The following is a 22,562-nucleotide window of genomic DNA, read 5'->3' as shown; positions in this document are numbered from 1 at the left end:
GCTCCGACCATCTACACAACCTAAACCTCCTGCAATGCTAAAAATCATCCTACCCACAATCATACTTCTTCCAACAGCCCTGCTGTCTCCACCAAAATTTCTATGGACTAACACCACCTTATACAGCCTCCTAATCGCTGCCCTAAGCCTACAGTGATTAATCCCAACCTACTACCCCTACAAATTTTTATCCAACTGAACAGGAATTGACCAAATCTCATCCCCCCTCCTAGTACTATCCTGCTGACTACTCCCACTCATAATCATAGCAAGCCAAAACCACCTGCAACAAGAACCCCTACAACGCAAACGAATCTTTATCTCAACCTTAGTCGCAGTCCAGCCATTCATCCTACTAGCCTTTTCCACCACAGAACTAGCACTATTTTACATCTCATTTGAAGCAACCCTCATTCCCACCCTAATCTTAATCACCCGATGGGGGAACCAACCAGAACGCCTAAGCGCTGGCATACACCTGCTATTCTACACGCCAGTAAGCTCTCTACCCCTGCTAATCACAATCATACACCTATACGTGAAAATTGGCACCCTGCACCTACCAACCCTACAACTAACCCACCCAACCCTATCCACCTCATGGACAGGAATACTATCAGGTCTAGCACTGCTCATAGCATTCATAGTAAAAGCCCCACTATACGGCCTACACCTCTGACTGCCAAAAGCCCACGTAGAAGCACCCATCGCAGGCTCAATACTCCTCGCCGCCCTACTACTAAAGCTAGGAGGATACGGAATTATACGAGTCACTCTATTTATGGGCCCACTGTCCAACCTCCTGCACTACCCCTTCCTAACCCTGGCCCTATGAGGCGCCCTAATGACTAGCTCAATCTGCCTACGACAGACAGACCTAAAATCACTAATCGCTTATTCATCCGTTAGCCACATAGGCCTAGTTATCGCCGCAGGAATAATCCAAACCCACTGATCATTCTCAGGGGCAATGATCCTAATAATTTCCCATGGACTAACTTCCTCCATACTATTCTGCCTAGCCAACACAAACTATGAACGTACGCACAGCCGAATTCTACTACTCACACGAGGCCTACAACCTCTCCTACCACTCATAGCTACCTGATGATTGCTGGCCAATCTAACAAACATAACCTTACCCCCAACAACAAACCTCATAGCAGAGCTAACCATTATAATCACCTTATTCAACTGATCTGCCTTCACGATCATCCTAACAGGAATCGCAACCCTACTAACCGCCTCCTACACCTTATTCATACTACTAATGACCCAACGAGGCTCAATCCCCTCCCACATCACATCTATGCAAAACTCAACCACGCGAGAACACCTGCTCATAACACTCCACATTATCCCAATATTCCTCCTAATCCTCAAACCCGAACTGATCTCCGGAATCCCCTCATGCAAGTATAGTTTAAACCAAACATTAGACTGTGATTCTAAGAATAGAAGTTCAAACCTTCTTACCTGCCGAGGGGAGGGTTTAACCAACAAGAGCTGCTAACTCTTACATCTGAGCCTAAAACCTCAGCCCCCTTACTTTTAAAGGATAACAGCAATCCACTGGTCTTAGGAACCACCCATCTTGGTGCAAATCCAAGTAAAAGTAGTGAACCCCACACTACTAATCAACTCCCTCACACTACTCACGCTGACAATCCTCCTAACCCCAATCATCCTGCCATTTCTATTTAAAAACTTTAAAAACACCCCACAAGCCACCACCCGCGCTGTTAAAACCGCATTCCTAATTAGCCTAGCCCCTACAACCGCATTCATCTACTCGGGAGTAGAATCTGTCACCTGCCACTGGGAGTGAAAATTCATTATAAACTTTAAAATCCCCCTGAGCCTAAAAATAGACCAATACTCAATAACATTTCTTCCAATCGCCCTATTTGTAACATGATCAATCCTACAATTCGCCATATGATACATGGCCTCAGAGCCATACGTAACAAAATTTTTCACCTACCTACTGACATTCCTAGTCGCCATACTCCTCCTAACAACCGCAAACAACATATTCCTCCTATTCGTAGGCTGGGAAGGAGTACGAATCATGTCCTTCCTTCTCATCGGCTGATGACAAGGCCGAGCAGATGCCAACACCGCCGCCCTACGAGCCGTAATCTACAACCGAATCGGAGACATCGGACTGATCCTGAGCATAGCATGACTAGCTTCAACATTCAACACCTGAGAGATCCAACAAGCCGTACACCCCCACCAAACCCCAATCCTCCCCCTCATAGGATTAATCCTCGCAGCCGCAGGAAAATCCGCCCAATTTGGACTCCACCCATGACTGCCCGCAGCAATAGAAGGCCCCACCCCAGTATCAGCCCTACTGCACTCCAGTACCATAGTAGTAGCCGGAATCTTCCTGCTCATCCGCATGCACCCCCTGCTAGCCACCAACCAGACAGCCCTAACTGCCTGCCTATGCCTAGGTGCTCTATCAACCCTATTCGCTGCCACATGCGCCCTAACCCAAAATGACATCAAAAAAATCATTGCTTTCTCAACATCCAGCCAACTAGGACTAATAATAGTCACTATCGGACTAAACCTCCCACAACTAGCCTTCCTACACATCTCAACCCATGCCTTCTTTAAAGCCATACTATTCCTATGCTCAGGGTCTATCATCCACAACCTAAACGGAGAACAAGATATCCGAAAGATAGGAGGCCTACAGAAAATACTCCCAGTCACTACTTCCTGCCTAACCATCGGAAACCTGGCGCTGATAGGAACCCCATTCCTAGCCGGATTCTACTCAAAAGACCTCATCATCGAAAGCTTAAACACATCATACCTAAATACTTGAGCCCTACTCCTAACCCTTATAGCCACAGCATTCACCGCAACCTACAGCATCCGCATAACCATCCTAGTCCAAGCTGGACAAACCCGAATCCCCCCAATAGTATCAATAAACGAAAACAACCCACTAATCACCGCCCCCCTAACCCGACTCGCCCTAGGCAGCATTACAGCAGGAATAATCATTACCTCTTTCATCACACCAACCAAAACCCCCCCAATAACCATACCCCTTATCACCAAAACCGCTGCCATCCTCATAACAATCCTAGGAATCATCCTAGCCCTAGAACTATCGAACATAACACACACCCTCACTCACCCCAAACCAAACCCCCTCATAAACTTCTCCTCTGCATTAGGGTACTTCAACCCCCTAGTACACCGATTCTTCTCCAAAAACCTACTAGAAAAGGGACAAAACATTGCCCTACACTTGATCAACCTCTCCTGACTCAAAAAAATAGGGCCAGAGGGCCTTGCTGAACTACAAGTAGCCGCAAGCAAAGCCGCAACCTCAATACACACAGGGCTAATTAAGGCCTACCTAGGATCCTTCGCCCTCTCCATCCTGGTAATAATCCTAATAACACACAGACTCACTAATGGCCCCTAACATCCGCAAATCCCATCCCCTACTAAAAATAATCAACAACTCCCTAATCGACCTACCCGCCCCCTCCAACATCTCTGCCTGATGAAACTTCGGCTCCCTTCTAGCCATCTGCTTAGCCACACAAATCCTAACAGGCCTGCTACTAGCCATACACTACACCGCAGACACTTCACTCGCCTTCTCCTCAGTAGCTCACACATGCCGAGACGTCCAGTACGGATGGCTCATCCGCAACCTCCACGCCAACGGTGCTTCGCTCTTCTTTATCTGCATCTACTTACACATCGGACGAGGCCTCTACTACGGCTCCTACCTATACAAAGAAACCTGAAACACAGGAGTAATCCTCCTACTCACCCTAATAGCAACTGCCTTCGTAGGGTATGTCCTACCATGAGGACAAATGTCATTCTGAGGGGCCACCGTAATCACCAACCTATTCTCAGCCATCCCGTACATTGGGCAAACTCTAGTAGAATGAGCCTGAGGAGGATTCTCAGTAGACAATCCAACCTTAACCCGATTCTTCGCCATCCACTTCCTACTGCCCTTCCTAATTGCAGGAATCACCCTAGTCCACCTAAACTTCCTACACGAATCAGGCTCAAATAACCCACTAGGAATCGTATCAGACTGCGACAAAATCCCATTCCACCCATACTTCTCCATTAAAGACAGCTTAGGGCTTACCCTAATAATCACCCCTCTAATAGCACTAGCCCTATTTTCACCGAAACTCCTGGTTCTTGGAATCCTAGTTGGGAGTGGTTGGCCACATGAGATGTACAGGATTTTTACCTGTGATTTAGTCTTGACAAGGCTATGTAATTGGTTTACTAACGTCTCATAAGAAAGAAGCATGAGCGGTTAATGCAGTTGGCTTGAAACCCATCCCCAGTGGTGCAAGTGCACTCTCTGAACTCACTGAAGTGCATCCCCAGTGGTGCCAGTGCACTCTCTGCACTCACTGCACTGCATCCCCAGTGGTGCCAGTGCAACCTCTGGACTCACTGCACTGCATCCCCAGTGGTGCCAGTGCACTCTGTGGACTCACTGTAGTGCATCCCCAGTGGTGCCAGTGCACTCTCTGGACTCACTGCACTGCATCCCCAGTGGTGCCAGTGCAGTCTCTGGACTCACTGCAGTGCATCCCCAGTGGTGCCAGTGCACTCTCTGGACTCACAGCACTGCAGCCCCAGTGGTGCCAGTGCACTCTCTGGACTCACTGCACTGCATCCCCAGTGGTGCCAGTGCACTCACTGGACTCACTGCACTGCATCCCCAGTGGTGCCAGTGCACTCTCTGGACTCACTGCACTGCATCCCCAGAGGTGCCAGTGCGCTCTCTGGAGTCACAGCACTGCATCCCCAGTGGTGCCAGTGCAATCTCTGGACTCACTGCACTGCATCCCCAGTGGTGCCAGTGCACACTCTGGACTCACTGAAGTGCATCCCCATTGGTGCCATTGCACTCTCTGCACTCACTGCACTGCATCCCCATTGGTGCCAGTGCACTCACTGGACTGACTGCACTGCATCCCCAGTGGTGCCAGTGCGCTCTCCGGAGTCACAGCACTGCATCCCCAGTGGTGCCAGTGCACTCACTGGACACACTGTACTGCATCACAGGTGGTGCCAGTGCACTCTCTGCACTCACTGTACAGCATCCCCAGTGGTGCCAGTGCATTCACTGGACTCACTGGACTGCATCACCAGTGGTGCCAGTGCACTCTCTGGACTCACTGCACTGCATCCCCAGTGGTGCCAGTGCACTCTCTGGACTCACTGCACTGCATCCCCAGTGGTGCCAGTGCACTCTCTGGACTCACTGCACTGCATCCCCAGTGGTGCCAGAGCACTCTCTGGACTCACTGCACTGCATCCCCAGTGGTGCCAGTGCACTCTCTGGACTCACTGCACCGCATCCCCAGTGGTGTCAGTACACTCTCTGGACTCACTGAAGTGCATCCCAAGTGGTGCCAGTGCACTCTCTGGACTCACTAAACTGCATCACCGGTGGTGCCAGTGCACTCACTGGACTCACTGCACTGCATCCCCAGTGGTGCCAGTGCAATCTCTGGACTCACTGTAGTGCATCCCCATTGGTGCCAGTGCACTCACTGGACTGACTGCACTGCATCCCCAGTGGTGCCAGTGCGCTCTCCGGAGTCACAGCACTGCATCCCCAGTGGTGCCAGTGCACTCACTGGACACACTGTACTGCATCACAGGTGGTGCCAGTGCACTCTCTGCACTCACTGTACAGCATCCCCAGTGGTGCCAGTGCATTCACTGGACTCACTGGACTGCATCCCCAGTGGTGCCAGTGCACTCTCTGGACTCACTGCACTGCATCCCCAGTGGTGCCAGTGCACTCTCTGGACTCACTGCACTGCATCCCCAGTGGTGCCAGTGCACTCTCTGGACTCACTGCACTGCATCCCCAGTGGTGCCAGAGCACTCTCTGGACTCACTGCACTGCATCCCCAGTGGTGCCAGTGCACTCTCTGGACTCACTGCACCGCATCCCCAGTGGTGTCAGTACACTCTCTGGACTCACTGAAGTGCATCCCAAGTGGTGCCAGTGCACTCTCTGGACTCACTAAACTGCATCACCGGTGGTGCCAGTGCACTCACTGGACTCACTGCACTGCATCCCCAGTGGTGCCAGTGCAATCTCTGGACTCACTGTAGTGCATCCCCAGTGGTGCCAGTGCACTCTCTGGACTCACTGCAGTGCATCCCCAGAGGTGCCAGTGCACTCTCTGGTCTCACTGCACTGCATCCCCAGTGGTGCCAGTGCACTCTCTGCACTCACTGCACTGCATTCCCAGTGGTGCCAGTGAAGTCTCTGGACTCACTGCACTGCATCCCCAGTGGTGCCAGTGCACTCTCTGGACTCACTGCACTGCATCCCCAGTGGTGCCTGTGCACTCTCTGGACTCACTGCATTGCATCCCCAGTGGTGCCAGTGCACTCTCTGGACTCACTGCACTGCATCCCCAGTGGTGCCAGTGCACTCTCTGGACTCACTGCACTACATCCCCAGTAGTGCCAGTGCACTCACTGGACTCACTGTACTGCATCATCGGTGGTGCCAGTGCACTCTCTGGACTCACTTCACTGCATCCCCAGTGGTGCCAGTGCACTCTCTGGGCTCACTGCAGTGCATCCCCAGTGGTGCCAGTGCACTCTCTGGAGTGACTGCAGTGCATCCCCAGTGGTGCCAGTGCACTCTCTGGACTCACTGCACTGCATCCCCAGTGGTGCCAGTGCACTCTCTGGACTCACTGCACTGCATCCCCAGTGGTGCCAGAGCACTCTCTGGACTCACTGCACTGCATCCCCAGTGGTGCCAGTGCACTCTCTGGACTCACTGCACCGCATCCCCAGTGGTGTCAGTACACTCTCTGGACTCACTGAAGTGCATCCCAAGTGGTGCCAGTGCACTCTCTGGACTCACTAAACTGCATCACCGGTGGTGCCAGTGCACTCTCTGGACTCACTGCACTGCATCCCCAGTGGTGCCAGTGCAATCTCTGGACTCACTGTAGTGCATCCCCAGTGGTGCCAGTGCACTCTCTGGACTCACTGCAGTGCATCCCCAGAGGTGCCAGTGCACTCTCTGGACTCACTGCAGTGCATCCCCAGTGGTGCCAGTGCACTCTCTGGTCTCACTGCACTGCATCCCCAGTGGTGCCAGTGCACTCTCTGCACTCACTGCACTGCATTCCCAGTGGTGCCAGTGAAGTCTCTGGACTCACTGCACTGCATCCCCAGTGGTGCCAGTGCACTCTCTGGACTCACTGCACTGCATCCCCACTGCTGCCAGTGCACTCTCTGGACTCACTGCAGAGCATCCCCAGTGGTGCCAGTGCACTCTCTGGACTCACTGCACTGCATCCCCAGTGGTGCCAGTGCACTCTCTCGAGTCACTGCACTACATCCCCAGTAGTGCCAGTGCACTCACTGGACTCACTGTACTGCATCATCGGTGGTGCCAGTGCACTCTCTGGACTCACTTCACTGCATCCCCAGTGGTGCCAGTGCACTCTCTGGACTCACTTCACTGCATCCCCAGTGGTACCAGTGCACTCACTGGACTCACTGTACTGCATCACCAGTGGTGCCAGTGCACTCTCTGGACTCACTGCACTGCATCCCCAGTGGTGCCAGTGCATTCACTGGACTCACTGTACTGCATCTCCAGTGGTGCCAGTGCACTCTCTGGACTCACTGCACTGCATCCCCAGTGGTGCCAGTGAGCTCTCTGGACTCACTGCTCTGCATCCCCAGTGGTGCCAGTGTACTCACAGGATTCACTGCACTGCATCCCCAGTGGTGCTAGTGCACTCTCTGGACTCACTGCAGTGCATCCCCAGTGGTGCCAGTGCACTCTCTGGACTCACTGAAGTGCATTCTCAGTGGTGCCAGTACACTCACTGGGCTCACTGAAGTGCATCCCCAGTGGTGCCAGTACACTCACTGGACTCACTGCACTGCATCCCCAGTGGTGCCAGTGCACTCTCTGGACTCACTGCACTGCATCCCCAGTGGTGCCAGTGCACTCTCTGGACTCACTGCAGTGCATCCCCAGTGGTGCCAGTGAAGTCTTTGGACTCACTGCACTGCATCCCCAGTGGTGCGAGTGCACTCTCTGGACTCACTGCACTGCATCCCCAGTGGTGCCAGTGCACTCTCTGGACTCACTGCACTGCATGTCCAGTGGTGCCAGTGCACTCTCTGGACTAACTGTACTGCATCCCCACTGGTGCCAGTGCACTATGTGGACTCACTGTACTGCATCCCCAGTGGTGACAGTGCACTCTCTGGACTAACTGCAGTGCATCCCCAGTGGTGCCAGTGCGCTCTCTGGACTCACTGCAGTGCATCCCCAGTGGTGCCAGTGCACTCTCTGGTCTCACTGCACTGCATCCCCAGTGGTGCCAGTGCAGTCTCTGGACTCACTGCACTGCATCCCCAGTGGTGCCAGTGCACTGTCTGGACTCACTGCAGTGCATCCCCAGTGGTGTCAGTGCACTCTCTGGACTCACTGTACTGCACCCCCAGTGGTACCAGTGCACTCACTGGACTGACTGCACTGCATCCCCAGTGGTGCCAGTGTGCTCTCTGGAGTCACAGCACTGCATCCCCAGTGGTGCCAGTGCACTCACTGGACTCACTGCACTGCATCACAGGTGGTGCCAGTGCACTCTCTGGACTCACTGCAGTGAATCCCCGGTGGTGCCAGTGTACTCTCTGCAGTCACTGCACTGCATCCCCAGTGGTGCCAGTGCACTCACTGGACTCACTGGACTGCATCCCCAGTGGTGCCAGTGAACTCTCTGGACTCACTGCACTGCATCCCCAGTGGTGCCAGTGTACTCTCTGGACTCACTGCAGTGCATCCCCAGTGGTGCCAGAGCACTCTCTGGACTCACTGCACTGCATCCCCAGTGGTGCCAGTGCACTCTCTGGACTCACTGCACTGCATCCCCAGTGGTGTCAGTGCACTCTCTGGACTCACTGAAGTGCATCCCCAGTTGTGCCAGTGCACTCTCTGGACTCAATGCACTGCATCCCCAGTGGTGCCAGTGCACTCTCTGGACTCAGTGCACTGCATCCCCAGTGGTGCCAGTGCAATCTCTGGACTCACTGTAGTGCATCCCCAGTGGTGCCAGTGCACTCTCTGGACTCACTGCAGTGCATCCCCAGTGGTGCCAGTGCACTCTCTGGACTCACTGTACTGCATCACCAGTGGTGCCAGTGCACTCTCTGGACTCACTGCACTGCATCCCCAGTGGTGCCAGTGCACTCTCTGGACTCACTGCACTGCAGCCCCGGTGGTGCCAGTGCAATCTCTGGACTCACTGCACTGCATCCCCAGTGGTGCCAGTGCACTCTCTGGACTCACTGCACTGCATCCCCAGTTTTGCCAGTGAAGTCTTTGGACTCACTGCACTGCATCCCCAGTGGTGCCAGTGCACTCTCTGGAGTCACTGAAGTGCATCCCCAGTGGTGCCAGTGCACTCTCTGGACTCACTGCACTGCATGCCCAGTGGTGCCAGTGCACTCTCTGGACTCAGTGCACTGCATCCCCAGTGGTGCCAGTGCAATCTCTGGACTCACTGTAGTGCATCCCCAGTGGTGCCAGTGCACTCTCTGGACTCACTGTAGTGCATCCCCAGTGGTGCCAGTGCACTCTCTGGACTCACTGCAGTGCATCCCCAGTGGTGCCAGTGCACTCTCTGGACTCACTGCAGTGCATCCCCAGTGGTGCCAGTACACTCTCTGGACTCACTGCACTGCATCCCCAGTGGTGCCAGTGCACTCTCTGGACTCACTGCAGTGCATTCCCTCTGGTGCCAGTGCACTGTCTGGACTCACTGCACTGCATCCCCAGTGGTGCCAGTGCACTCTCTGGACTCACTGCACTGCATCCCCAGTGGTGCCAGTGCATTCTCTGGACTCACTGCAGTGCATCACCAGTGGTGCCAGTGCACTCTCTGGACTCACTGAGGTGCATCCCCAGTGGTGCCAGTGCAATCTCTGGACTCACTGCAGTGCATCCCCAGTGGTGCCAGTGCACACTCTGGACTCACTGCACTGCATCCCCAGTGGTGCCAGTGCACTCTCTGGACTCACTGCACTGCATCCCCAGTGTTCACAGTGCACTCTCTGCACTCACTACACTGCATCCCCAGTGGTGCCAGTGCACTCTCTGGACTCACTGCACTGCATCCCCAGTGGTGCCAGTGCACTCTGTGGACTCACTGCACTGCATCCCCAGTGGTGTCAGTGCACTCTCTGGACTCACTGCACTGCATCCCCAGTGGTGCCAGTGCACTCTCTCGACTCACTGCACTGCATCCCCAGTGGAGCCCGTGCACTCTCTGGACTCACTGAAGTGCATCCCCAGTGGTGCCAGTGCACTCTCTGGACTCACTGCAGTGCATCCTCGTAGGTGCCAGTGCACTCTCTGGACTCACTGCAGTGCATCCCCAGTGGTGCCAGTGCACTCTCTGGACTCACTGAAGTGCATTCTCAGTGGTGCCAGTGCACTCTCTGGACTCACTGCACTGCATCCCCAGTGGTGCCAGTACACTCACAGGACTGACTGCACTGCATCCCCAGTGGAGCCAGTGCGCTCTCTGGACTCACTGCACTGCATCCCCATTGGTGCCAGTGCATTTTCTGGACTCACCGCACTGCACCCTGAGTGGTGCCAGTGCACTCTCTGGACTCACTGCAGTGCATCCCCAGTGGTGCCAGTGCACTCTCTGGACTCACTGTACTGCATCCCCAGTGTTGCCAGTGCACTCTCTGGAGTAACTGCAGTGCATCCCCAGTGGTGCCAAAGCACTCTCTGGACTACCGGCACCGCATCCCCAGTGGTGCCAGTGCACTCTCTGGGCTCACTGCAGTGCATCCCCAGTGGTGCCAGTGCACTCTCTTGACTCACTGCACTGCATCCCCAGTGGTGCCAGTGTACTCACTGGACTCACTGCACTGCATTCCCCAGTGGTGCTAGTGCAATCTCTGGACTCACTGCACTGCATCCCCAGTGCTGCCAGTGCACTCTCTGGACTCACTGCAGTGCATCTCCAGTGGTGCCAGTGCACTATCTGGACTCACTGCAGTGCATCCCCAGTGGTGCCACTGCACTCTCTGGACTCACTGCACTGCATCCCCAGTGTTGCCAGTGCACTCTCTGGACTCACTGCAGTGCATCCCCACTGCTGCCAGTGCACTCTCTGGACTCACAGCAGTGCATCCCCAGTGGTGCCAGTGCACTCTCTGGACTCACTGCACTGCATCCCCAGTGGTGCCAATGCACTCTCTGGACTCACTGCACTGCATCCCCAGTGGTGCCAGTGCACTCTCTGGACTCACTGCACTGCATCCCAAGTGGTGCCAGTGCACTCTCTGGACTCACTGCACTGCATCCCCAGTCGTGCCAGTGCACTCTCTCGAATCACTGCACTACATCCCCAGTGGTACCAGTGCGCTCACTGGATTCACTGTACTGCATCATCAGTGGTGCCAGTGCACTCTCTGGAGTGACTGCAGTGCATCCCCAGTGGTGCCAGTGCACTCTCTGGACTCACTGCACTGCATCCCCAGTGGTGCCAGTGCACTCTCTGGACTCACTGCACTGCATCCCCAGTGGTGCCAGTGCACTCACTGGACTCACTGCACTGCATCCCAAGTGGTACCAGTGCACTCTCTGGACTCACTGCACTGCATCCCCAGTGGTGCCAGTGCACTCTCTCGAGTCACTGCACTACATCCCCAGTGGTGCCAGTGCACTCACTGGACTCACTTCAGTGCATCCCCAGTGGTGCCAGTGCACTCTCTGGACTCACTGCACTGCATCCCCAGTGGTGCCAGTGCACTCTCTGGACTCACTGTACTGCATCCCCAGTGTTGCCAGTGCACTCTCTGGAGTAACTGCAGTGCATCCCCAGTGGTGCCAAAGCACTCTCTGGACTACCGGCACCGCATCCCCAGTGGTGCCAGTGCACTCTCTGGGCTCACTGCAGTGCATCCCCAGTGGTGCCAGTGCACTCTCTTGACTCACTGCACTGCATCCCCAGTGGTGCCAGTGTACTCACTGGACTCACTGCACTGCATTCCCCAGTGGTGCTAGTGCAATCTCTGGACTCACTGCACTGCATCCCCAGTGCTGCCAGTGCACTCTCTGGACTCACTGCAGTGCATCTCCAGTGGTGCCAGTGCACTATCTGGACTCACTGCAGTGCATCCCCAGTGGTGCCACTGCACTCTCTGGACTCACTGCACTGCATCCCCAGTGTTGCCAGTGCACTCTCTGGACTCACTGCAGTGCATCCCCACTGCTGCCAGTGCACTCTCTGGACTCACAGCAGTGCATCCCCAGTGGTGCCAGTGCACTCTCTGGACTCACTGCACTGCATCCCCAGTGGTGCCAATGCACTCTCTGGACTCACTGCACTGCATCCCCAGTGGTGCCAGTGCACTCTCTGGACTCACTGCACTGCATCCCAAGTGGTGCCAGTGCACTCTCTGGACTCACTGCACTGCATCCCCAGTCGTGCCAGTGCACTCTCTCGAATCACTGCACTACATCCCCAGTGGTACCAGTGCGCTCACTGGATTCACTGTACTGCATCATCAGTGGTGCCAGTGCACTCTCTGGAGTGACTGCAGTGCATCCCCAGTGGTGCCAGTGCACTCTCTGGACTCACTGCACTGCATCCCCAGTGGTGCCAGTGCACTCACTGGACTCACTGCACTGCATCCCAAGTGGTACCAGTGCACTCTCTGGACTCACTGCACTGCATCCCCAGTGGTGCCAGTGCACTCTCTCGAGTCACTGCACTACATCCCCAGTGGTGCCAGTGCACTCACTGGACTCACTTCAGTGCATCCCCAGTGGTGCCAGTGCACTCTCTGGACTCACTGCACTGCATCCCCAGTGGTGCCAGTGCACTCTCTGGACTCACTGAAGTGCATTCTCAGTGGTGCCAGTGCACTCTCTCGACTCACTGCAGTGCATCCCCAGTGGTGCCAGTACACTCACTGGACTCACTGCACTGCATCCCCAGTGGTGCCAGTGCACTCTCTGGACTCACTGCACTGCATCCCCAGTGGTGCCAGTGCACTCTCTGGACTCACTGCACTGCATCCCCAGTGCTGCCTGTGCACTCTCTGGACTCACTGCACTGCATCCCCAGTGGTGCCAGTGCAATCTCTGGAATCACTGCACTGCATCCCCAGTGGTGCCAGTGCACACTCTGGACTCACTGCACTGCATCCCCAGTGGTGCCAGTGCACTCTCTGGACTCACTGCACTGCAACCCCAGTGTTGCCAGTGCACTCTCTGGACTCACTGCACTGCATCCCCAGTATTGCCAGTGCACTCTCTGGACTCACTGCACTGCATCCCCAGTGGTGCCAGTGCACTCTCTGGACTCACTTCAGTGCATCCCCAGTGGTGCCAGAGCACTCTCTGGACTCACTGCACTGCATCCCCAGTGGTGCCAGTGCACTCACTGGACTCACTGCACTGCAGCCCCAGTGGTGCCAGTGCACTCTCTGGACTCACTGCACTGCATCCCAAGTATTGCCAGTGCACTCTCTGGACTCACTGCACTGCATCCCCAGTGCTGCCAGTGCACTCTCTGGACTCACTGCACTGCATCCCCAGTGGTGCCACTGCACTCTCTGGACTCACTGCACTGCATGTCCAGTGGTGCCAGTGCACTCTCTGCACTCACTGCACTGCATCCCCAGTGGTGCCAGTGCACTCTCTGGACTCACTGCAGTGCATCCCCAGTGATGCCAGTGCACTCTCTGGACTCACTGCAGTGCATCCCCAGTGGTGCCAGTGCACTCTCTGGACTCACTGCAGTGCATCACCAGTGGTGCCAGTGCACTCTCTGGACTCACTGAAGTGCATCCCCAGTGGTGCCAGTGCACTCTCTGGACTCACTGCAGTGCATCCCCAGTGGTGCCAGTGCACTCTCTGGACTCACTGCACTGCATCCCCAGTGGTGCCAGAGCACTCTCTGGACTCACTGCACTGCATCCTCTGTGCTGCCAGTGCACTCTCTGGACTCACTGCACTGCATCCCCAGTGGTGCCAGTGCACTCTCTCGACTCACTGTACTGCATCCCCAGTGGAGCGCGTGCACTCTCTGGACTCACTGAAGTGCATCCCCAGTGGTGCCAGTGCACTCTGTGGACTCACTGCAGTGCATCACCAGTGGTGCCAGTGCACTCTCTGGACTCACTGCAGTGCATCCCCAGTGGTGCCAGTGCACTCTCTGGACTCACTGCACTGCATCCCCAGTGGTGCCAGTGCACTCTGTGGACTCACTGCAGTGCATCCCCAGTGGTGCCAGTGCACTCTCTGGACTCACTGCACTGCATCCCCAGTGGTGCCAATGCACTCTCTGGACTCACTGCACTGCATCCCCAGTGGTGCCAGTGCACTCTCTGGACTCACTGAAGTGCATCCCCAGTGGTGCCAGTGCACTCTCTGGAGTCACTGCACTGCATCCCCAGTGGTGCCAGTGCACTCACTGGACTCACTGCACTGCATCCCCAGTGGTGCCAGTGCACTCACTGGACTTACTGCAGTGCATTCCCTCTGGTGCCAGTGCACTCTCTGGACTCACTGCACTGCATCCCCACTGGTGCCAGTGCACTCTCTGGACTCACTGCAGTGCATCCCCAGTGGTGCCAGTGCACTCTCTGGACTCACTGAAGGGCATTCTCAGTGGTGCCAGTGCACTCTCTGGACTCACTGCAGTGCATCCCCAGTGGTGCCAGTACTCTCACTGGACTGACTGCACTGCATCCCCAGTGGTGTCAGTGCACTCTCTGGACTCACCGCACCGCATCCCCAGTGGTGCCAGTGCACTCTCTGGAGTAACTGCAGTGCATCACCAGTGGTGCCAGTGCACTCTCTGGACTCACTGCACTGCATCCCCAGTGGTGCCAGTGCACTCTGTGGACTCACTGCACTGCATCCCCAGTGGTGCCAGAGCACTCTCTGGACTCACTGCAGTGCATCCCCAGTGGTGCCAGTGCACTCTCTGGACTCACTGCACTGCATCCCAAGTGGTGCCAGTGCACTCTCTGGACTCACTGCACTGCATCCCCAGTGGTGCCAGTGCACTCTCTGGACTCCCGGCACTGCATCCCCAGTGGTGCCAGTGCACTCTCTGGGCTCACTGCAGTGCATCCCCAGTGGTGCCAGTGCACTCTCTTGACTCACTGCACTGCATCCCCAGTGGTGCCAGTGCACTCACTGGATTCACTGCACTGCATCCCCAGTGGTGCTAGTGCACTCTCTGGACTCACTGCAGTGCATCCCCAGTGGTACCAGTGCACTCTCTGGACTCACTGAAGTGCATTCTCAGTGGTGCCAGTGCACTCTGTGGACTCACTGCAGTGCATCCCCAGTGGTGCCAGTGCGCTCTCTGGACTCTCTGCAGTGCATCCCCAGTGGTGCCAGTGCACTCTCTGGACTTACTGTACTGCATCCCCAGTGCTGCCAGTGCACTCTCTGGACTCACTGCACTGCATCCCCAGTGGTGCCAGTGCACTCTCTGGACTCACTGCACTGCATCCCCAGTGGTGCCAGTGCACTCTCTGGACTCACTGCACTGCATCCCCAGTGGTGCCAGTGCACTCTCTGGACTCACTGCACTGCATCCCCAGTGGTACCAGTGCACTCTGTGGACTCACTGCAGTGCATCCCCAGTAGTGCCAGTGCACTCTCTGGACTCACTGCACTGCATCCCCAGTGGTGCCAATGCACTCTCTGGACTCACTGCACTGCATCCCCAGTGGTGCCAGTGCACTCTCTGGACTCACTGAAGTGCATCCCCAGTGGTGCCAGTGCACTCTCTGGAGTCACTGCACTGCATCCCCAGTGGTGTTAGTGCCTTCTGTGGACTCACTGCAGTGCATCCCCAGTGGTGCCAGTGCACTCTCTGGACTCACTGAAGGGCATTCTCAGTAGTGCCAGTGCACTCTCTGGATTCACTGCAGTGCATCCCCAGTGGTGCCAGTACACTCACTGGACTGACTGCACTGCATCCCCAGTGGTGCCAGTGCACTCTCTGGACTCACCGCACCGCATCCCCAGTGGTTCCAGTGCACTCTCTGGAGTAACTGCAGTGCATCACCAGTGGTGCCAGTGCACTCTCTGGATTCACTGCACTGCATCCCCAGTGGTGCTAGTGCACTCTCTGGACTCACTGCAGTGCATCCCCAGTGGTACCAGTGCACTCTCTGAACTCACTGAAGTGCATTCTCAGTGGTGCCAGTGCACTCTGTGGACTCACTGCAGTGCATCCCCAGTGGTGCCAGTGCGCTCTCTGGACTCACTGCAGTGCATCCCCAGTGGTGCCAGTGCACTCTCTGGACTCACTGCACTGCATACCCAGTGGTGCCAGTGCACTCTCTGGACTCACTGCACTGCATCCCCAGTGGTGCCAGTGCACTCTCTGGACTCACTGCACTGCATCCCCAGTGGTGCCAGTGCACTCTCTGGACTCACTGCACTGCATCCCCAGTGGTGCCAGTGCACTCTCTGGACTCACTGCAGTGCATCCCCAGTGGTGCCAGTGCACTCTCTGGACTCACTGCACTGCATCCCCAGTGGTGCCAATGCACTCTCTGGACTCACTGCACTGCATCCCCAGTGGTGCCAGTGCACTCTCTGGACTCACTGCACTGCATCCCAAGTGGTGCCAGTGCACTCTCTGGACTCACTGCACTGCATCCCAAGTGGTGCCAGTGCACTCTCTGGAGTCACTGCACTGCATCCCCACTGGTGCCAGTGCACTCATTGGATTCATTGCACTACATTCCCAGTGGTGCTAGTTCACTCTCTGGACTCACTGCAGTGCATCCCCAGTGGTGCCAGTGCACTCTTTGGACTCACTGAAGTGCATTCTCAGTGGTGCCAGTGCACTCTCTGGACTCACTGCAGTGCATCCCCAGTGGTGCCAGTGCGCTCTCTGGACTCACTGAAGTGCATTCTCAGTGGTGCCAGTGCACTCTCTGGACTCACTGCACTGCATCCCCAGTGGTGCCTGTACACTCTCTGGACTCACTGCACTGCATCTCCAGTGGTGCTAGTGCACTCTGTGGACTCACTGCAGTGCTTCCCCCGTGGTGCCAGTGCACTCTCTGGACTCACTGAAGGGCATTCTCAGTGGTGCCAGTGCACTCTCTGGACTCACTGCAGTGCATCACCAGTGGTGCCAGTGCACTCTCTGGACTCACCGCACCGCATCCCCAGTGGTGCCAGTGCACTCTCTGGAGTAACTGCAGTGCATCACCAGTGGTGCCAGTGCACTCTCTGGACTCACTGCACTGCATCCCCAGTGGTGCCAGTGCACTCTCTGGACTCACTGCACTGCATCCCCAGTGGTGCCAGAGCACTCTCTGGACTCACTGCACTGCATCCCCAGTGCTACCTGTGCACTCTCTGGACTCACTGCACTGCATCCCCAGTGGTGCCACTGCACTCTCTGGACTCACTGCACTGCATCCCCAGTGGTGCCAGTGCACTCCCTGCACTCACTGCACTGCATCCCCAGTGGTGCCAGTGCACTCACTGGACTCACTGCACTGCATCCCCAGTGGTGCCAGTGCACTCTCTGGACTCACTGCAGTGCATCCCCAGTGGTGCCAGTGCACTCTCTGGACTCACTGCACTGCATCCCCAGTGGTGCCAGTGCACTCTCTGGACTCACTGAAGTGCATCCCCCGTGGTGCCAGTGCAATCTCTGGACTCACTGCACTGCATTCCCAGTGGTGCTAGTGCACACTCTGGACTCACTGCACTGCATCCCCAGTGGTGCCAGTGCACTCTCTGGAGTAACTGCAGTGCATCCCCAGTTTTGCCAGTGCACTCTCTGGACTCACTGCACTGCATACCCAGTGGTGCCAGTACACTCACTGGACTGACTGCACTGCATCCCCAGTGGTGCTAGTGCACTCTCTGGACTCACTGCACTGCATCGCCAGTGTTGCCAGAGCACTCTCTGGACTCACTGCAGTGCATCCCCAGTGGTGCCAGTGCACTCTCTGGACTCACTGTACTGCATCCCCAGTGGTGCCAGTGCACTCTGTGGACTCACTGCTGTGCATCCCCAGTGGTGCCAGTGCACTCTCTGGACTCACTGCACTGCATCCCCAGTGGTGCAAGTGCACTCTCTGGACTCACTGCAGTGCATCCCAAGTGGTGCCAATGCACTCTCTGGACTCACTGCAGTGCATCCCCAGTGGTGCCAGTACACTCACTGGACTCACTGCACTGCATCCCCAGTGGTGCCAGTGCAGTCTCTGCACTCACTGAAGTGCATCCCCAGTGGTGCCAGTGAACTCTCTGGACTCACTGCAGTGCATCCCCAGTGGTGCCAGTGCACTCTCTGGACTCACTGCACTGCATCCCCAGTGGTGCCAGTGCACTCTCTGGACTCACTGCACTGCATCCCCAGTGGTGCCAGTGCACTCTCTGGACTCACTGCACTGCATCTCCAATGGTGCCAGTGCACTCTCTGGACTCACTGCACTGCATCCCCAGTGGAGCCAGTGCACTCTGTGAACTCACTGAAGTGCATCCCCATTGGTGCCAGTGCACTCTCTGGACTCACTGCGCTGCATCCCCAGTGGTGCCAGTGCACTCTCTGGACTCACTGCACTGCATCCCCAGTGCTGCAAGTGCACTCTCTGGACTCACTGCAGTGCATCACAAGTGGTGCCAATGCACTCTCTGGACTCACTACAGTGCATCCCCAGTGGTGCCAGTACACTCACTGGACTCACTGCACTGCATCCCCAGTGATGCCAGTGCACTCTCTGGACTCACTGCAGTGCATCCCCAGTGGTGCCAGTGCACTCTCTGGACTCACTGCAGTGCATCACCAGTGGTGCCAGTGCACTCTCTGGACTCACTGAAGTGCATCCCCAGTGGTGCCAGTGCACTCTCTGGACTCACTGCAGTGCATCCCCAGTGGTGCCAGTGCACTCTCTGGACTCACTGCACTGCATCCCCAGTGGTGCCAGAGCACTCTCTGGACTCACTGCACTGCATCCTCTGTGCTGCCAGTGCACTCTCTGGACTCACTGCACTGCATCCCCAGTGGTGCCAGTGCACTCTCTCGACTCACTGTACTGCATCCCCAGTGGAGCGCGTGCACTCTCTGGACTCACTGAAGTGCATCCCCAGTGGTGCCAGTGCACTCTGTGGACTCACTGCAGTGCATCACCAGTGGTGCCAGTGCACTCTCTGGACTCACTGCAGTGCATCCCCAGTGGTGCCAGTGCACTCTCTGGACTCACTGCACTGCATCCCCAGTGGTGCCAGTGCACTCTGTGGACTCACTGCAGTGCATCCCCAGTGGTGCCAGTGCACTCTCTGGACTCACTGCACTGCATCCCCAGTGGTGCCAATGCACTCTCTGGACTCACTGCACTGCATCCCCAGTGGTGCCAGTGCACTCTCTGGACTCACTGAAGTGCATCCCCAGTGGTGCCAGTGCACTCTCTGGAGTCACTGCACTGCATCCCCAGTGGTGCCAGTGCACTCACTGGACTCACTGCACTGCATCCCCAGTGGTGCCAGTGCACTCACTGGACTTACTGCAGTGCATTCCCTCTGGTGCCAGTGCACTCTCTGGACTCACTGCACTGCATCCCCACTGGTGCCAGTGCACTCTCTGGACTCACTGCAGTGCATCCCCAGTGGTGCCAGTGCACTCTCTGGACTCACTGAAGGGCATTCTCAGTGGTGCCAGTGCACTCTCTGGACTCACTGCAGTGCATCCCCAGTGGTGCCAGTACTCTCACTGGACTGACTGCACTGCATCCCCAGTGGTGTCAGTGCACTCTCTGGACTCACCGCACCGCATCCCCAGTGGTGCCAGTGCACTCTCTGGAGTAACTGCAGTGCATCACCAGTGGTGCCAGTGCACTCTCTGGACTCACTGCACTGCATCCCCAGTGGTGCCAGTGCACTCTGTGGACTCACTGCACTGCATCCCCAGTGGTGCCAGAGCACTCTCTGGACTCACTGCAGTGCATCCCCAGTGGTGCCAGTGCACTCTCTGGACTCACTGCACTGCATCCCAAGTGGTGCCAGTGCACTCTCTGGACTCACTGCACTGCATCCCCAGTGGTGCCAGTGCACTCTCTGGACTCCCGGCACTGCATCCCCAGTGGTGCCAGTGCACTCTCTGGGCTCACTGCAGTGCATCCCCAGTGGTGCCAGTGCACTCTCTTGACTCACTGCACTGCATCCCCAGTGGTGCCAGTGCACTCACTGGATTCACTGCACTGCATCCCCAGTGGTGCTAGTGCACTCTCTGGACTCACTGCAGTGCATCCCCAGTGGTACCAGTGCACTCTCTGGACTCACTGAAGTGCATTCTCAGTGGTGCCAGTGCACTCTGTGGACTCACTGCAGTGCATCCCCAGTGGTGCCAGTGCGCTCTCTGGACTCTCTGCAGTGCATCCCCAGTGGTGCCAGTGCACTCTCTGGACTTACTGTACTGCATCCCCAGTGCTGCCAGTGCACTCTCTGGACTCACTGCACTGCATCCCCAGTGGTGCCAGTGCACTCTCTGGACTCACTGCACTGCATCCCCAGTGGTGCCAGTGCACTCTCTGGACTCACTGCACTGCATCCCCAGTGGTGCCAGTGCACTCTCTGGACTCACTGCACTGCATCCCCAGTGGTACCAGTGCACTCTGTGGACTCACTGCAGTGCATCCCCAGTAGTGCCAGTGCACTCTCTGGACTCACTGCACTGCATCCCCAGTGGTGCCAATGCACTCTCTGGACTCACTGCACTGCATCCCCAGTGGTGCCAGTGCACTCTCTGGACTCACTGAAGTGCATCCCCAGTGGTGCCAGTGCACTCTCTGGAGTCACTGCACTGCATCCCCAGTGGTGTTAGTGCCTTCTGTGGACTCACTGCAGTGCATCCCCAGTGGTGCCAGTGCACTCTCTGGACTCACTGAAGGGCATTCTCAGTAGTGCCAGTGCACTCTCTGGATTCACTGCAGTGCATCCCCAGTGGTGCCAGTACACTCACTGGACTGACTGCACTGCATCCCCAGTGGTGCCAGTGCACTCTCTGGACTCACCGCACCGCATCCCCAGTGGTTCCAGTGCACTCTCTGGAGTAACTGCAGTGCATCACCAGTGGTGCCAGTGCACTCTCTGGATTCACTGCACTGCATCCCCAGTGGTGCTAGTGCACTCTCTGGACTCACTGCAGTGCATCCCCAGTGGTACCAGTGCACTCTCTGAACTCACTGAAGTGCATTCTCAGTGGTGCCAGTGCACTCTGTGGACTCACTGCAGTGCATCCCCAGTGGTGCCAGTGCGCTCTCTGGACTCACTGCAGTGCATCCCCAGTGGTGCCAGTGCACTCTCTGGACTCACTGCACTGCATACCCAGTGGTGCCAGTGCACTCTCTGGACTCACTGCACTGCATCCCCAGTGGTGCCAGTGCACTCTCTGGACTCACTGCACTGCATCCCCAGTGGTGCCAGTGCACTCTCTGGACTCACTGCACTGCATCCCCAGTGGTGCCAGTGCACTCTCTGGACTCACTGCAGTGCATCCCCAGTGGTGCCAGTGCACTCTCTGGACTCACTGCACTGCATCCCCAGTGGTGCCAATGCACTCTCTGGACTCACTGCACTGCATCCCCAGTGGTGCCAGTGCACTCTCTGGACTCACTGCACTGCATCCCAAGTGGTGCCAGTGCACTCTCTGGACTCACTGCACTGCATCCCAAGTGGTGCCAGTGCACTCTCTGGAGTCACTGCACTGCATCCCCACTGGTGCCAGTGCACTCATTGGATTCATTGCACTACATTCCCAGTGGTGCTAGTTCACTCTCTGGACTCACTGCAGTGCATCCCCAGTGGTGCCAGTGCACTCTTTGGACTCACTGAAGTGCATTCTCAGTGGTGCCAGTGCACTCTCTGGACTCACTGCAGTGCATCCCCAGTGGTGCCAGTGCGCTCTCTGGACTCACTGAAGTGCATTCTCAGTGGTGCCAGTGCACTCTCTGGACTCACTGCACTGCATCCCCAGTGGTGCCTGTACACTCTCTGGACTCACTGCACTGCATCTCCAGTGGTGCTAGTGCACTCTGTGGACTCACTGCAGTGCTTCCCCCGTGGTGCCAGTGCACTCTCTGGACTCACTGAAGGGCATTCTCAGTGGTGCCAGTGCACTCTCTGGACTCACTGCAGTGCATCACCAGTGGTGCCAGTGCACTCTCTGGACTCACCGCACCGCATCCCCAGTGGTGCCAGTGCACTCTCTGGAGTAACTGCAGTGCATCACCAGTGGTGCCAGTGCACTCTCTGGACTCACTGCACTGCATCCCCAGTGGTGCCAGTGCACTCTCTGGACTCACTGCACTGCATCCCCAGTGGTGCCAGAGCACTCTCTGGACTCACTGCACTGCATCCCCAGTGCTACCTGTGCACTCTCTGGACTCACTGCACTGCATCCCCAGTGGTGCCACTGCACTCTCTGGACTCACTGCACTGCATCCCCAGTGGTGCCAGTGCACTCCCT

General features: G+C 56.5%; 1 long non-coding RNA gene across 1 annotated transcript in view; it reads right to left on the bottom strand.

Moving 5' to 3' along the window:
* The window catches only part of LOC310893324, a 549,839-nt gene that overhangs the window by 378,730 nt on the left and 148,547 nt on the right, over positions 1-22,562 (bottom strand). The gene's annotated exons all lie outside the window — the stretch shown is intronic.

This window comes from Anser anser (assembly GCF_964211835.1).
Source record: "Anser anser genome assembly, chromosome: 2".
NCBI classification, from domain to species: Eukaryota; Metazoa; Chordata; class Aves; order Anseriformes; family Anatidae; genus Anser; species Anser anser.
The sequence above is the reverse complement of the archived record's forward strand: the minus strand, read 5'-3'. Positions and strand labels throughout refer to the sequence as shown.